Here is an 18,443-nt window from a genome sequence, read left to right as displayed (position 1 = left end):
TATTCTACAATGTAGAAAATAGGAAAAATAAAGAAAAACCCTTGAATGAGTAGGTGTGTCCAAACGTTGCTTATGTTTTATGTTTCTACATGCAGTTTGAAGGAAGTTGCTAACTAGTGTTAGCGCAATGACTGGAAGTCTATGGTAACTGCTAGCATGCTAGTAGAGACCATAGATGTCCAGTCATTGTGCTAATGCTTGTTAGCATTGGCACTTGAAACTTCTTCTAACTTCCTTCATACTGGATGCAGAAACATAAAACTGGTATCCAGGAGTTAGACGGCCAAAATACCAAAGTATCCCTTTAATGGGTACCTACCCCTGGGCCACCCACAATGTCAGCCACTTAACCCATGTAGTAACAATTTCTGCCCTGCTGTAAAACTCATCCCAAGAAACAAAGGCCATGGAAAGATTATAAACTGCTTCAATTACCTACAATATAATCTCAAGCCTTTAAATTATTCTCAGAAGAAAAGTTTTAAAGTGACAGTTATAAAGAAATCCCTAGATATGAGGGAGTTAAAACAGAGGTAGGAAATTAGCTGAAACTTGGCCTCATACCAATCAGTGGGGCCTAAAATACTTTAATGCACTTTCCAAACACACAGAATGAGAAATGACCCAGAGGGGTTTCCAGTCACGGAAAAGCCATCTCATTGGAGGCTGACAAACAGCTCTGGGACAGAAATCAAAATGGCTTCCCTGCAGACACAGTGGAGGAGATGGTGGGGTCTAATAGGTGCCAATTCCAGAGTGGTGAATGGGTGCACTGATGCAAAGCTACCCTGACAGTTTGAAACAACCCAAGCGAACATCACATAATAGATGCAAACTTTTTTCTTTCTTTTCTCTCTTTTTTCCCTATTTTGGTTTTAGCATTGTCTGCCTTATTACCCATGGAGTCAAATGGAAAGTGACAACATACTTCAAACTCTTACAGACAGTGCTGAGTCTGCTGCTGTCCAGGGGAAGAGTGTGGTCAGTATTGACTATATCAAGGGGTCTGGCTCGGGAGAAGAGAGGGGGGGGGGGGCTCAATCCTTCATTGTTGCGAGCTGATAAAGAGATTAGGGCACTGTGAAAAGAGGCAGGACTGAATATCCCAGCATCTGAGACGCCTGTATGAAAGGGCCCTGGTACACATCCTGCCTTCCCTAAACACTTGACAACCTAAACAGTGGACAAGAGAATTCCTGTGTCAGACAAAACTCTGCACCAAAAGTTTATCAGCCTCATTTACAAATGTATACGTTTGTGACCAAATAATTCCCCATTAGCAGAAATACTAGAAGCAGAACTAAATAAATTATTCAAAGATTCACTGTTCTTAATGGTTAAAAAAGAAATACAACTGTCTTCATGACCACATGACTGAGTAAAGAAAAATAAGTTGATTAAAAAGTGCCATGCATCAGTTTGAAAACATGTGGTGGTAAGGTTTTTCTCTAGCATTTGTGTGTCACTGAGTTTGACTGGTTTGTGTGGTTAGAATCTGCACGTCAAAAGCAGAGAAACCATTTGAGTGGGCCACCAGATGTACCATCACAATGGGATTCACATGAATACAGCCTTCCCCCCTAACCTATTGATTCCCATACAATTTCCCCTGGAGGAAATTAGAACTTTAGATGTGCAAAATGAAAGAAACAAATGTAATCAATGACACTCCATTTCTTATTATAATGACAAATAAAATCTAAAATGAGAAATGGGAAAAAATAATTTGCATACCTATACAATTTTAATGCATCCAGGATGGAAGCAAAGACCACATTATACCACAGTACATAGCCTGCATCCCTCTTCCACAAGAAGTAAACAAACTACTGATGATGATCCGCGGGGGGTATTTTTGTTTCATAATTCATATGAGACAGATTTCCTTCCATGGGTAATTCTGAAGCTCGGAAGATCGCTGGAACAAAGCTGTGAATGCCAAAGACCACATAAAGGTTTTCAATGAGTCAACAGACTATGAGTGCAGCATCTGGTCTCCTTGTTTCACCCCAGTGTGTTAAGGCGTATGATGCCCTAACAACTTCTACAGTATGTGCTGACTGCACTTCCCCTTACATGTGTGCTAAATTCCCGATGAATTCAAAAACCTTTGTCTCGCCACCTCCCTCTACTGTGAAATATATGCTCACTATTGGAAGTCAAAGATCATATGCAGCCAGTCCAAGGTTGACTTAATCGTTTTTTTATATCAATAAAATGATATTACATTCTCCAGACTATTCCTAATTGGCCTCTGGTTAGAGCATTTTATTTAAACTTGTTTAAACTTTTATTTAAACCTTATGACCCCTTCTGAGGAAAAGGGTTACCAAAGGATTGAGACAACTGGGAGCAGACCCTGATTATTCCCTCACCATGGAATTGTCTAATGGTAGGATTGACAGTATTAGTATACATTGCCAAAGCTTTTAAGACCACATATATCCCAGTTATAGCATGGAGGCCTTAGGGCTCTGTTTTGTCTTACTGTCCTCCAGCTGTGACTGATAAGATGACACCTGGTCTAGTGCAGCTTGTGTTTGGCCTATCTCAAAGTGATCTTGGATTCCCCAAGGAAGACAGGCCTACATCTCACAGACACATTAAATCCAGTATTTTTTTTGTGAAAGGTGCTGAGAGGGGAGCCTGGCTGACTGGCAGGGTGCTAACAGACTGATGAGGGATAATACCAAGTGAAGAAGCCTCAGCTCAGACAGAACAGGCTGATAGGGCTGCGGCTGAGCTCAGAGAGGAAGGTAGGCCTGAGATTAAGAGTGAAGAAAAAGCAGGAAAAGCAGCCAACATGTGCTCAGCATATGTGGGAACTCCTTCAAGACTGTTGAAAAAGCACTCCAGGTGAAGCTGGTTGAGAGAAGGCCAAGAGTGTGCAAAGCAGTCATGAAGGTATAGGGTGGCTTCTTTGAAGAATCTACAATCTAAAATATAATTCGATTTGTTTAACACTTTTTTGGTTACTACGTGATTACATATGTGTCATTTCATAGTTTTGATGACTTCACTACTTTTCTACAATGTAGGAAATAGTACAAATAAAGAAAAGCCCTTGAATGAGTAGGTATGTCCAGATTTTTGACTTGTACTGTACTTCCCCAGAGTATAGCATTTTATGTTTCTGTGTGCAATTTGAAGGAAGTTGCTAACAAGTGTTAGCGCAATGAATGGAAGTCTATGGTAACTCCAAGCATGCTAGTAGAGAACATAGATTTCCAGTCATTGTACTAAGGCTAGTTAGCACTGGCTCGTGAAACTACCTCTAACTTCCTTCCTACTGGATGCAGAGACATAAAAATGCTATCCAGGTTTACATCTGACTCTGGGGAAGTAGAGGGCCAAAATCCCAAAGTATCCCTTTAATGGGTACCTATCTCTGGGCCACCCACAATGTCAGCCACTTAACCCATGTAGTAACAATTTCTGTCCTGCTGTAAAAAACCCAAGAAACAAAGGCCATGGAAAGATTGTCAAACCGCTTTCAATTACCAACAATATAATCTCAATACTTAAAATTATTTTCAGAAGAAACGTTTTAAAGTAACAGTTTGCAGATAGATAGAAGTAGTGAGGTAGCAGGTGGACAACACTAAGTAGAGCCAGGCAGCCTGAGATACGATGGGATAAGTTTCACAATCCTTTATTACAGACAGTGTGACATTTACAGTCCTACTCTGAGTGGGGAAGAAGCCGGACACAGCTCTTGGCCTTCACTTTATTACAAGCAGCACCTCCACAATATACACTCACCGGAGAGTTTATTAGACACATCATCCCGTTCACAAAAACGGATCACTCCTACAGACAGTGAGTCACGTGGCCATGGCTTGCTTTATCAAGGAGGCAGACAGGCATCGAGGCATTCAGTTACTGTTCAATTGAAAATTAGAATGGGGACAACAAGTGACCTAAGTGACTTTGAGCATTGGTATGATTGTCGGTGCCAGGCGCGCAAGGATCCAGTGTTTTAGAAACAACCGCCCTCCTGCGCTTTCATGCAAGACAGTGTCTAGGGATTACAGAGAATGGTGCGACAAACAAAAAACATCCAATAAGCGGCAGTCCTGTGGGCGAAAACAGCTTGTTGATGAGAGAGGTCGAAGAAGAATGGAAAGAATCATGCAAGCGGGCTACAAACAGATAAATAACAGCGCAGTACAACAGTGGTGTGCAGAAGGGCATCTCGGAACGCACAACTCGTAGGACCTTGTCACAGATGGACAATTTCAGCAGACGACCACACCGGGTTCCACTCCTATCAGCTTTAAAACAAGAAGAAGCGGCTCCAGTGGGCACTCGATCACCAACACTGGACAATTGAGGAGTGGAAAAACATAGCCTTGAACAAGACAGTGAGTTCAGTTTACTTGAGTGGCCAGCGCAGGACCCAGACCTCAACCCAGTAGAGCATCTTTGGGATGAGATCGAACGGGCTGTTCGCACCATGAATGTACCGCCATCCAATCTGTAGCAACTGTGTGATGCCATCACTTCAGCATGGACCAACATCCCTACGGATCATTTCCGACACCTTGTATAATGCCTGTCCTGGAGGCAAAAGGGGGTCCGACCTGGCACGATGGATGTACCTAATAAACTGGCACAATGCAGAAAATAAGGACAGCGAAAATGAAAAGGCCTATTGAAATATGTTGCCGCTTACAGTCTTGATCTATCAAGCTTCCAATCAATTTCATATGTTTTATTGTGGCAGCGTAGCCTAGTGGTTCGAGTGTTGGACTAGTAAGCAAAAGGTTTCAGATCTCTGAGCTAACAAGGTAAAAATATGTCCTTCTGCCCCTGAACAAGGCAGTTAACCCACTGTTCCTAGGCTGTCAATGAAAATAAGAATTTGTTCTTAACTGACTTGCCTAGTGAATTTTAATAAAATAAAACATTGTGTTTCCAATGTTACTATCAAAACCCTTCTTTCCCCAGAAAAACACATTATCAATCCTAGGTACCTCCCATGATAGCGGGCCGGTGGCGGCGGCGGCAACCTGTCGGCGTAGGGGTCTCTGGTACGTGGTAGGTTGTACATCGCGGGCCGAGAGACGGGGGGAGAGCCGGGAACGCTCATAGGAGTAACCGTGACCGGCGGGGGGCATGGGGGGAGGAGGGGCCCTCCGAATGGGACTGCGGTCCCTGGTGTAGTACGCAGACGGGGGAGGAGGGAGGGGGCGACGCTCCCACTCCAAAAAGTGGGTGGAAATGAGACCGTTTTCAAGGTGTCTTCAGACAGTATGGGAGTACTTGTCCAAATATAAGCCAGCAAGTAGTTTGCTCTTTGCATCTCATTCCAAATTACATACAAACGGATGCAAAAGAACCAGACACTGTGAAACACTGTTATTTCCACCTGCCATTTTCTGTTACTTTGCTAAATCCAGCTAATTTCACAGGCTGCTGAAGCAACTGATACACATTCAAAGATGGAATATGCATCCGTGATTAACACGGGCTCTTTTCATATCTACAGACACAACTTTCAAATAGCTACACATCAACAGAAAATGTAACAACAAGCAGGTTGTGATTCTCAGTTCGCTTTCATTCTTTCTTTCGGGATCGTCTAAGACGTATAATTAGACTATTTAACGAAGAGTGCACATCACTGAGAAGTTGAATTGCCCTGAATCTCACACTGCCAATAGGCACAGCAAATGATAAAAGGAAGAGAGCTAGAGTATGCATTAGCTGATTATGCAAATGTATCACCATATGCCAGCAAATAATGAATGAACCTAGTGCACTTAGCACTCTGATTGCAGACTACAGGTGATTTATAAATCAAAAAGATGTTATCTTAGCATTAGAGCAAGGGGGAAGATGGGCTGCACATTTAGTGCCTGTGTATTCCATCTTAGTGGTTCCTTTAAACAGAAACGCTTTCCCCTTGTCCTCTTTATGTTTAGGTGCTTTCTGTTGACTGGGTTGGTGTGTGGGCAACCAGCAAATAGGGTTATTGCAGATGTAGAGTGGGTGTAATGGAGCCTGTCATTGCTAATCAATTCCTCCTCCACCCCTTACAGGACTAAAAAGGAAAGTAAATGTTGAGGTTGATTACAAGGTGCACCTCCGAGATGCTTAAGATGATTGTTTTCAACCAGGGGTCTGCATTTATACTTCGGTCTTAGGTCAACGCAACAGTGTTTTCTGTATATGTTTAGCTGTAAGCATTTCCATAGTAAACCGAGACCATAATCCTCTGAGTAATAGTATCTTATTAAAAAGGTCAAAAGCAAGCTAATTGCTTTTGTTCAGCAAGCTCATTTATGTGCCCCTTCCATCGCTCCCCTCAGTGCCCTTGCTTATTGAACCTACAGTACAATGGCATTAGATGTCAAGTGCAAAGTCCTATCAGAAATACTCAGAACACATCTGCTAATGCCTTGGAGCAACAGTGTAGAAAAGCACCATGCAGTGACTGTCAGTTGTCCGTGAAAAACAAACAAAGACAATACCCAACAAACAGCATATAAACTTTTTTTGTCTTTGAAATGGAAAAGATATGCACCTCTGCTCTCAGGAAAGTAGGGCTAAGAAGGTCTCCTAAGGCCTGGGAGAGAACTCAGCCATATTACCATACATACAGTATATTGAAGCCAAATCCCTTATGGACTGTGTTTTATTTTTAAAGGTCAGCTCGGCCATAGCTCTTATCAAAGCAGTTTCTTTCGATTATGCCATGAAAAATTTCATTTAGGAATCAAGTTTGCACAGAAAATACAGGACTTATTGCATACATTCATATATTTGAATTTTTATTCAAGGACTAGCAGTGGTATGCAAGCAGAGTAAACTAAGCAAAAAAAAAAGAAACCACTTTTTCAGGACCCTGTCTATCAAGGATAATCCAAATAACTTCACAGATCTTTATTGTAAAGGGTCACTGTTTCCCTGCTTGTTCAATGAACCATAAACTAATAATGAACATGCACCTGTGGAACGGTCGTTAAGACGCTAACAGCTGACAGATGGTAGACAATTAAGGTCACAGTTATGAAAACTTAGGACACTAAAGAGGCCTTTCTACTGACTCTGAAAAACACAAAAATAAATTAGTTATTTTATTTGATTCATTTAACCTTTATTTAACCAGGTAGGCTAGTTGAGAACAAGTTCTCATTTGCAACTGCGACTGGCCAAGATAAAGCGTAGCAATTCGACACATAGAACAACAAAGAGTTACACATGGAATAAACAAAACATACAGTCAATAATACAGTAGAACAAAAGAAAACAAAAAGTCTATATACAGTGAGTTAAAATGAGGTAAGTTAAAAGGAAATAAATAGGCCATGGTGGTGAGGTAATTACAATATAGCAAATAAACACTGGAATGGTAGATCGGCTGAAGATGAATGTGCAGGTAGAGATACTGGGGTGCAAAGGAGCAAAATAATTAAATAAACAAATAACAGTATGGGGATGAGGTAGTTAGATAGATGGGCTGTTTACAAATGGGCTATGTACAGGTGCAGTGATCTGTGAGCTGCTCTGATAGCTGGTGCTTAAAGCTAGTGAGGGAGATGTGAGTCTCCAGCTTCAGAGATTTTTGCAATTCATTCCAGTCATGGGCAACAGAGAACTGGAAGGAAAGACGACCAAAGGAGGAATTGTCTTTGGGGGTGACCAGTGAGATATACCTGCTGGAGCGCGTGCTACGACTGGGTGCTGCTATGGTGACTAGTGAGCTGAGATAAGGCGGGGCTTTACCTAGCAGAGACTTGTAGATAACCTGAAGCCAGTGGGTTTGGCGACGAGTACGAAGCGAGGGCCAACCAACGAGAGTGTACAGGTCACAATGGTGGGTAGTGTATGGGGCTTTGGTGACAAAACAGATGGCACTGTGATAGACTGCATCCAGTTTGCCCAGGGTCCCTGCTCATCTGCTTGAACGTGCCTTAGGCATGCTGCAAGTAGGCATGAGGACTGCAGATGTGTTCAGGGCAATAAATTGCAATGTTCGTACTGTGAGATGAATAAGACAGCGCTACAGGGAGACAGGACAGACAGCTGATCGTCCTCGCAGTGGCAGACCACGTGTAACAACACCTGCACAGGATCGGTACATCTGAACATCACACCTGCGAGACAGGTACAGGATGGCAACAACAACTGCCCGAGTTACACCAGGAATGCACAGTCCCTACATCAGTGCTCAGCCTGTCCACAATAGGCTGAGAGAGGCCGGACTGAGGGCTTGTAGGCCTGTTGTAAGGCAGGTCCTCACCAGACATCACAGGCAACAACCTCGCTTATGGGCACAAACCCACCGTCGCTGGACCAGACATAACTGGCAAAAAGTGCTCTTCACTGACGAGTCGTGATTTTGTCTCACCTCAGGTGATGGTCGGATTTGCGTTTATCGTCGAAGGAATGAGCATTACACCGAGGTCTGTACTCTGGAGCAGAATCGATTTGGAGGTGGAGGGTCTGGTCATGGTCTGGGTCGCTGTGTTACAGCATCATCAGACTGAGCTTGTTGTCATTGCAGGCAATCTCAACGCTGTGCGTTACAGGGAAGATATCCTCCTCCCTCATGTGGAATCCTTCCTGCAGAACGAGCTCGTTCTGTGAGTGATTTCCTGCAGGTCAAGAATGTCAGTGTTCTGCCATGGCCAGCGAAGAGCCCGGATCTCAATCCCATTGAGCAGGTCTGGGACCTGTTGGATCGATGCGTGAGGGAAGGAGCCATTCCCCCCCAGAAATGTCCGGGAACTTGCAGGTGCCTTGGTGGAAGAGTGGGGTATCTCACAGGAAGAACTGGCAAATCTGGTGAGGTCAATGAGGAGGAGATGCACTGCAGTTCTTAATGCAGCTGGTGGCCACACCAGATACTGACTGTTACTTTTTCATTTTGACCCCCCCCCCCTTGGTTAAGGGACACATTATTTTATTTCTGTTAGTCACATGTCTGTGGAACTTGTTTAATCAGTTGTTTAATCTTGTTATGTTCATACAAATATTTACAAATGTTGAGTTTGCAGAAAATAAACACAGTTGACACAGTGGGAGGACAATTATTTTTTTGCTGAGTTTATATAAGAGAATATTGAATAAAAAATTATAATACAGAATTACCTTATTTACATAAGTATTCAGACCCTTTGCTATGAGACTCAAAATTGAGCTCAGGTGCATCCTGTTTCCATTGATCATCCTTGATATGTTTCTACAACTTGATTGGAGTCCACCTATTGTACTTTCAATTGATTGGACATGATTTGGAAAGGCACACACCTGTCTATATAAGGTCCCACAGTTGACAGTGCATGTAAGAGCAAATATCAAGCCATGAGGTTGAAGGAATTGTACGTAGAGCTCTGAGACAGGATTGGGTTGAGGCACAGATCTTAGGAAAAGTACAAAACATGCCTGCAGCACTGAAGGTCCCCAAGAACACAGTGGCCTCAATCATTCTTAAATGGAAGAAGTTTGGAACCACCAATACTCTTCATAGAGCTGGCTGCCCTCCAAAACTGAGTAATCGGGGGAGAAGAGCCTTGGTCAGGGGGGTGACCAAGAACGCGATGCTCCAGATGTCCTCTGTGGAGATGGGAGGACTCTGCAGCACTACACTACACCAATCTCTGCAGCACTACACCAATCAGGCCTTGATGGTAAAGTGGCCAGACGGAAGCCACTGCTCAGTAAAAGGCACATGACAGCCTGCTTGGAGTTTGCTAAATGGCACCTAAAGAACTTTCAGAACATGATAAACAAGATTGTCTGGTCTGATGAAACCAAGATTGAACTATTTGGATTGAATGCCAAGCACACAGCCAAGACAATGCAGGAGTGGCTTCGGGACAAGTCTCTGAATTTCCTTGAGTGGCCCAGCCAGAACATAGACTTGAATCTGATCGAACATCTCTGGATAGACCAGAAAACAGCTGTGCAGCGACGCTCCCCATCCAACCTGATAGAGCTTGAGAGGATCTGCAGAGAAGAATGGGAGAAACTCCCCAAATACAGGTGTGCCAAGCTTGTAGCGTCATACCCAAGAAGAATGGAGGCTGTAATCACTGCCAAAGGTGCTTCAACAAAGTGCTGAGTAAAGAGTCTGAATATTTATTTATATTTTTTAAAACCTGTTTTTGCTTTGTCGTTATGGGGTATTGTGTGTAGATTCATGAGAGGGAAAAGCAATTTAATCCATTTTAGAATAAGTCTGTAACGTAACAAAATGTGTAAAAAGTCAAGGGGTCTGAATAGTTTGGAAAAGCACTGTATATCCCATTACAGTATCTCCATGAGCACACTCATTCTTATGCAACAAATAGCCTGCCAGAAATTCACATTCAGTGGGTCCTTAAATGAAAGAGGGAAGATGGATGCAGCTTCAAAGAATGTTAAAAGAATGCTGATATGTTGTGGAGGTTACGCTGATTGCAGTGGAGTTATACGTTAGTAGCCTTAGCCTGCCAACCGCTAGGATGTTATAGATGGATACTGTCTTCACTACTGTATGTCTATATCTATACTATATCTATCATATCCTCACCTAGCTATCGTCAGATGAATGCGCTAACTGTAAGTCTCTCTGGATAAAAGAGTCTTCTAAATGACTAGAATATAAATGTAATCGGAAAGTCTGTTATTAGTTTTTTGAAAGTCAGGGTGAAATTCAGCCAAACCCTCTCATGACAAAAAGCTTTCCAGTTCACAAAATGCACTCAGAGCAAATGTACAGTACAAAACTTGCCATTCTCAAAAGTTATGGAATTGTTTAACTTTGTGTGACTTCGACCCCCTTTTCCCAAGTGCACGTGATCCAAAAATGTATACACACAAAAGTTACGAGGGGAAATGTGTTAGAACATCACGACAAGCACCAAGCTTAAAGGAAAGCAATGGGGTAATGCGTCATTTGATCAAAGTGTGAATTTGACATCAGAGAAAGACTATGCATGCTGCTGCCAGACATCAAATCCAGTTCAGCCAACATGTCCCCTCCAGGAAACAGAGGAAGGAAGGTTGATAAAGGCATTAGAATGTTCCTGAGAGGTCTGTTTTAATGAGTGGATCATTCAGACTGCAACGCTGGGTAGTGTAAATGAGGCCCTACCTAAATCAACCCCATAATCAGTTAAGCTTCATGCAGCATTTGGCATGTTGGCCTTCAGTATGTTAAGCTTGTGCGTTTGACACGCATATGGACACAGTTTGAGCATGTGTCCACATATCCGCACTCACATAGACGCTGATGCTCATACAGTACCATATACACAGCTTGTGCACAGCTTCAGAGTTGATCACCAGCAATAAGATTCTGACATATTCCCTTGTCAAAGCTACCCTTCTATACACAAGCTCTAGAGAGTATTAGAACCCCTAAAGTATGTTAATCAGAAGCATTACATTAAAATACCATGTCAGAAAGCAAAACATATTTCAAGGCAAGATACTGTCACGAAAAGGTAGCCCAAGGAGAAGGGGACTATATGGCCTCAATGTTGACACCCTTTGAAATAGACATTGACTCACACATTGCCATGCACTTATGGGTGAAGAGAGAAAATAAATACTTCATATGGCCTTCAACGAAGAGTCCTTTGAGATTACAACGTTGTACACTACAGGTGGCATGGAAGGAACATGGTGTTCTGGTCTTGTAGTATCTTAACACACTCAGGGTCAAGTCTACCAGCCCAAGTGTTCCTGTTGTTTTCAGACTGAAGAATAAGCATGTATTTTACTTGGACATTCCTACATGTGTTATGATTGTCTTATTCAGCAAGTATGTACATAAGTTGAAATAACTTGTGTTTATATTGCTTGAACGTGAAATCATTATCAATGATGCTCTTGAGGGTAAGTGACAGTGTTCTGTGCGCCCACATAGTGATTTACATTTACATTACATTTAAGTCATTTAGCAGACGCTCTTATCCAGAGCGACTTACAAATTGGTGCATTCACCTTATGACATCCAGTGGAACAGCCACTTTACAATAGTGCATCTAAATATTTTAAGGGGGGGGGGGGGGTGAGAAGGATTACTTTATCCTATCCTAGGTATTCCTTAAAGAGGTGGGGTTTCAGGTGTCTCCGGAAGGTGGTGATTGACTCCGCTGTCCTGGCGTCGTGAGGGAGTTTGCTCCACCATTGGGGAGCCAGAGCAGCGAACAGTTTTGACTGGGCTGAGCGGGAACTGTACTTCCTCAGTGGTAGGGAGGCGAGCAGGCCAGAGGTGGATGAACGCAGTGCCCTTATTTGATTTACCCATCAATAAGTAGAGTGCAACAATAAGAACAGCTTTGAATAAACTGAGCCATGGTCATACTTTCATCAGTGTCAAGCAATATTAGTACTGCATAATTCTCTAACTATTCATTAAATCTCTATAATTGTCCACCCACTATCAGTGCCGTAATTAGTGAATGAAAATAGATTCAAACACCACTATTCAAGATTATTTTTGTCCAGAATGCTTCATTAAATGAGACTTGCTGGTTATTCCACTACCTGACTATTACTATCTTCATTCGTCCTCAAAGTCACCGTAAATATCCGTCTGAAGAAAAGTCCAAGGCTAAGGGTTCAACCAGCAATGCCGTAATACCTTCCTTTCATGTCCCATTGCTTGTAAGATAGATGGCGTGGGCATATCATGGGACTGCCTAAAAACCACCTCGCCTGACTTTAATGTCTGTCACATGACCTGAATGACATGTCAACAACAGAGACGCACAGGGAATGAAAAGAAGCCTAGTGGTAACCAAGCAGTAGCCACGGAATATCTACTGTCTTTGATTGTGAAATGGTACCCCACCATTTGTCCCATAACATGAGGATAATGATTCAATCCAATCTCTCACCCTACTAGCTGCTGATGGAGAGACACAGGCGTCCCATATTAGCATACTATCGAACAGTGACATGTAAGCACGGTTAAGAAGAAGTGTCACATATTCAGATAACTTGATGCCTTAACTAGGCTGCCATGCGCCCCCAGGAGGACCAAGGCCTAGGTGGCATCCACTAATAATTATCCAGGTACTGTGTGTTTAAAAGTTGTAATATTGTTATGTCAAGTCATTTGTAGACTACCTTACGATTAGAATCCATACCAAAGGACACATGGCCAAACAAGAACTTCTTGCTTTACTTCCAAAATCGATGACAATATTCAGATATTTTTTCAGCTCAAAATCAGCAAACTGCGAGCTGTTTATTTCTATTTAGCTGACGGATGTGCATTTAGTCTACATTTTAAAAAGGGCACACTTTGGCATCTTTCCTTTTTTTTCGAAGTAGAAAAAGAACTCCTTGAAAAGCTCTAGCTGGCAGTCAAAATAACAAATGCCTTTATTTGTTGAAAATGATGGAGCCTCTTCCTCTATCGACTCACAGTAATGTGGAATTGGAATTGCACCGCGTGGAGCAGAGCAGGAAACCGGGTCCTCGTTTTTCTCCCCTCCCCAGAACTCCAAGGTGGTAACGTGACACCGAAGGTAACAGAAGCCACTGACTAGAAAGATGTTAATCCTGACAAAGTGCCACAGCATTAGCCAGAGCCTCTGTTAGATTGAATTCTCCATCCCCTGGGACCATGGGCAACACCGGTGGTGGCGCTCCATCTTTTTGAGTGTCCCTCAGAGACTAGTGCCCGAGGTAAGCAAACTGGGCCAGCTGTCCACAGACCAACAGCACCCTCTATTGATTCCTTGAATACATGTATTTTCTTCCTCTGGGGGGGTTTCAAGACTGTTGCCTGTAACTGTAGTTATAGAGGTCTATTCAGTTTTGTCATTCAACTATTTAAGTATGTTCAGTCAGTCAGAAACTAAACGGATCTTTCAGTTAACTATGATTCTGAAATGTTTTTTTTTGTTATTGTTGTTGTTGTTGTTGTTGTTCAAAACTGATTTTAAAACGTTTGAGTAAATTTGAAATAGGCTATGGAATAAGCGATGAAACAATCTATGCAATTCTTTGATGTATGCAATTCTTTGATGTATCTATATCTAAACTACTTTCAGCAGTCATGTCACACACACCAATGCCTCAGTTGTGACTGGAGCTAAGCCTTCTCTGATGGTCATTCACTTCTGGTTATGCTGCTCAAATGATTTCACCATCAAGCATTATTACACTTTCATTTTTAATTCATGAATTATTGTTTCATCAAATTAAGCATTGGGAATGAATTTTGAGGGGTAAAATCACCATTTAAATACAATCAATTAAATGATAAACCCTTTGATGTGCATTATTTCATTTCAATACCTTGTTATAGGGCATAACACAGACCAATAATACCAGTAAAAGCATGTTCAAGAAGGAGAACGTTAAATGATTATATGAATGGTTCCCACAAGAGCACATGAAGGGAAGCTGAACAGACATTTCGCTGAGCAACAGTGCGGTGGGGGTATAGAGGGGTAGCGGTTGGGGGTGGGGGGGGGATTATTTTCTTCTCGCAAGCAGCAATCATGAGCTGTGGACATGAATACTGAGGGTTATGTGAATACACACAGTCAATGCAATGAACCAGTTACGCACGCTATCTTCTTTAGGCTTCCTTCTCCCTATGAATAAAACCTATTGAAAACATGTTAGAATGCCTGTGAATTCCGAAATTCACATTTCACATGAATTGTTGAGTAGTTTAGCCTAATAAGATGTCCATGATCAATGCAACAAAAAATGTGCACTAGGCTATATCGCCTTGGTTAGAGACGCAACAAGGGGTAAAATATGTTTTGCCCCATTCAGTTTGTATTCAGTTGTAAATGATACACCAACCTGTTATCACTATAAAACTGTGACTCGGAAGTAGGCTAAACAAAAAGATTCAAACGACAGCTATCAAATAGCAACAAATACAAAACATACACATTTGAAGAAAATTAAACTGACTTTAAAAGATAATATAATAAATTATATTATGAATGCAGGACGGAGAGAAAGTGGAATATCGTCCGCATTACAATGAATACAATATACATATGATTTGGCTATTCATCCCATTCAGTTCAATTAGCTATTTAACTACAAACACTTTCAAGGAAATGTATCCCCGTATACCCTACACTTGCAGAGAAAGTTACCGTGTAGAATATTCGTCACAAAAACCTGAAAATGGATCGATGGGCTCAAATACGTAGTATAGCCAACCCGTGTGTCAAACAAGCCGTGAATGTATGTAATTGGACCGCAAGGCTTCCGATTAGAAACAGAGGAATAAAAAATTAACGACAAGAGATAATTCGATATAGGCTATGTTTACCGTTCTGATGAAAATCAAAATACCCCCCCAAAAAAAAAAAAAATAAGTCGCCTATAGCCCTAATTTACTACATTTAAAGTGCTGGACATACAATGGACACAGTCCACTCAGACTGCGTATTAAATGTATCAAAAATGTCGCTTCTGAGAGATAGGTTTTATCATTTAGAAAAGCAATTTCGGTCCAATCGCAGGACTATCACATTTTCCAGTTCAAATGACTCCAGAAATTGCACAACACAACTGTACTAAAATACATTGACAGGACAATAACTATGGGCTAAATCCTTTACCTTGCTTGAAGTAAAACCAGACTCAATGTTGTCAGTCCACTGCTTGTCCCATTAGCAGCTCCAGACTATGACCACTTCTTTATGGCTATGAACATCCAACTCGACCGGTCCTTGCGTTATCACTACTGGTCCAAGCGCCTCTCCTCTTGTGCGTTCCGCTGGATAAGAGAAATACCGTGGACCGTTTGAGAAGACAGTGGAACTAGACGCCTAGGGCGAGTATAGTATCATGAGAAAATGAGAATGAGTGAAGGATTAAAACTGTAGCATCCCCAACGATCAATCCGGTGCAGATGCTTAGGAGCGCACGTCCTCTCCAGCTTTCTAGTGAAACGTAACGAAGCTTGCAGATCTTAGTAGCAATGCAAACAGGATGTCTTGCCGAGGGCGCCTAAGTAGAATCACCCTCTTTTCCCTGCGATACCAGATGGAAGCCGTTTCTCATCTGTCGCACGTTCCCAGACCCAGACAGTGCAAGAGAACAGCGCGAACGGTTAGACTAGGTTAAGAAATCTTCGTCCAATCAAAACAGGCGGGTGGAAGTAAAGCCCTCACTGGGAAATGAGAGCACTCAAGGGAGATGGAGACAAAACTCATCTTCAAAATAAATGTACATCACATGAAAATAAAAACTTTCCAAGAGTAAATTGATATAGTTACAAAGTATTCCATTTCATGACAAAACAGTTTTGCTTCCAATTACAGGTTAGCTTCCCTTCATTATTACCCCTACTGACCTTAACAGCCTACTGTAGGCCTATGTTGCAATGGTTGAGCCACTGTTTAATTAGGCTGTAGGGAAATACATTTTTTTTAAAGTGAAAAACATAAACCTATAGCTGTAGCGTATGGCAACACATAATATTACATTGCTATTAGGTAATAAACCTATAATTGCATACTATTTTAGTATTAGCTTTGTAACTGCATAGCAACATTGAGAGCTGTGGTGAAGTACACTAACAGGGTATCTCACGGCCAAGGGTGGCATGTAGGTGCTGGACAAGTCTTTCAGATTTGATTTAAAGCCAGGTGATCAGTGTTCAGCAGTCGAATTGTGTATACACAAATGGATCCAGAAAATATAAGCTATTTTTAGCAGTCCACCTCCTAAATCTAACCCTAAGGTCTGAAACAGACTGTCATAAATAAATAGGCCATCAGTTGGCAACCCTTGTACCTGGATTTGGTCATACCAACTCACTTCTCCAGAGAGGTGATGTTATCGCTCTAAAATCAAATCAAATCAAATTGCATTTGTCACATGCTTCGTAGACAACAGGTGTAAACTAACAGTGAAATGCCGGGTCCTTTTCCAACAATGGAGAGTTCAAGATAATATTTATTTATTTATTTTAAAGACACGGATATACATCCTCGTAGGCTTATTACACTCATAACCATGGCATGACATTCCAAGATGAATCAGCATAGAACAAATTGTGCATACCTCAAAGCAGAAATAATGAAGAGCTCATACATTTATATTCTCAGAATAACAAACAGGGAGAAATTGAACCCTTGTGCCATTGGAACCTCCAAACTGGGCATGAATGGGCATTGGGCACCCAATCCGGAACTTCCCCTCCGCCTAGGACCAGGAAGTCAACGTCGGACGCGCGGGAAACATTGTAGCAAATGCTATAAACGTTACTAAAGTGAGTAATATATTACTTTTAATTACTGAAAAATGTATAATAGTTAGCGGACCATGTAAACTAAGGGCTGACTGTGTTTAAAAATTGAATGCTAGGCCTACTAACATGAAGGGGAAATCAAACAAACACCGAAACAAGGTGAATGAAGCTATGCATATCTCCAACCACAATAGGCCTGACTGAAGTATGACTGAAAGTGGTTAAAATGACTTTAATAGTGTTGCTGTTGCAAATAGCTACTGGCATAGCCACAGGAAGTAGGGGTGGTGAGGGTTGTGCAGCACCCCTGAAAAGAAAAAACATATTAATACTCAGTGACTTTCAACGTGGCACCGTCATAGGATGCCACAATTCCAACAAGTCAGTTTGTCATACGTATGCCCTGCTAGAGCTGCCCCAGCATTGTCCTGCTGGAAAAACCAATCCTCAGAGTTGGGGAACATTGTCAGAGCAGAAGGAAGAAAGTTTTCTTCCAGGACAACCTTGTACTAAGCTTGATTCATGCGAGACCTGGAGAGGCCTACAAGCCACAGTGTCTCGCACCCACTGTGAAATTTGGTGGAGGATCGGTGATGATCAGGGGGTGCTTCAGCAAGGCTGGAATCGGGCAGATTTGTCTTTGTGAAGGACGCATGAGCTCCAGAATTATTCTGTGGAGATGGGAGAACCTTCCAGAAGGACAACCTTCTCTGCAGCTCTCCAACAACCAGGCCTTGATGGTAGAGTGGCCAGATGTAATCCAGCACCTAAAGGAATCTCAGACCATGAGAAACAAGATTCTCTCGTCTGATGAAACCAAGATTGAACTCTTTTACCTGAATGCCAAGCATCATGTCTGGACGAAACGTGGCAACAAAGCTACGGTGAAGCATGGTGGTGGCAGCATCATGCTGTGGGGATGTTTTTAAGAGATTGGGACTGGGAGACTTGCCAGGATCGAGGGAAAGATGAAAGGAGCCAAGTAGGGAGAGATCCTTGATGAAAACCTGCTTCAGAGTGCTCAGAACTCTCAGTGGGACGAAGGTTCACCTTCCAACAGGACAACAACCCTAAGCACACAGCCAAGACAAAGCAGGAGTGGTTTTGGGACATGTCGCTGAATGTCCTTGAGTGACCCAGCCAGAGCCCTGACTTGAACCCGATTTAACATCTCTGGAGAGACCTGAAAATATCTGTGTAGCAACGATCCCCATCCAACCTGACAGAGCTTGAGAGGATCTGCAAAGAATGGGAGAATCTC

The 18,443-nt window shown here is 42.3% G+C and overlaps 1 protein-coding gene across 1 annotated transcript in view; it reads right to left on the bottom strand.

Annotated features, from left to right (window-relative positions):
• The window catches only part of LOC124033856 (cadherin-11-like), a gene marked incomplete at its 3' end in the record, with an annotated part of 52,093 nt that extends 36,054 nt beyond the window's left edge, over window positions 1-16,039 (bottom strand). The window contains 1 exon segment of the mRNA XM_046346226.1: window positions 15,546-16,039.
• Between the last annotated feature and the right edge of the window lie 2,404 nt (window positions 16,040-18,443).

This window comes from Oncorhynchus gorbuscha, linkage group LG04 (assembly GCF_021184085.1).
Source record: "Oncorhynchus gorbuscha isolate QuinsamMale2020 ecotype Even-year linkage group LG04, OgorEven_v1.0, whole genome shotgun sequence".
In the NCBI taxonomy this organism is placed as follows: domain Eukaryota; kingdom Metazoa; phylum Chordata; class Actinopteri; order Salmoniformes; family Salmonidae; genus Oncorhynchus; species Oncorhynchus gorbuscha.
Note: the sequence above shows the minus strand (reverse complement) of the source record. Positions and strands in the feature narration are given on the sequence as shown.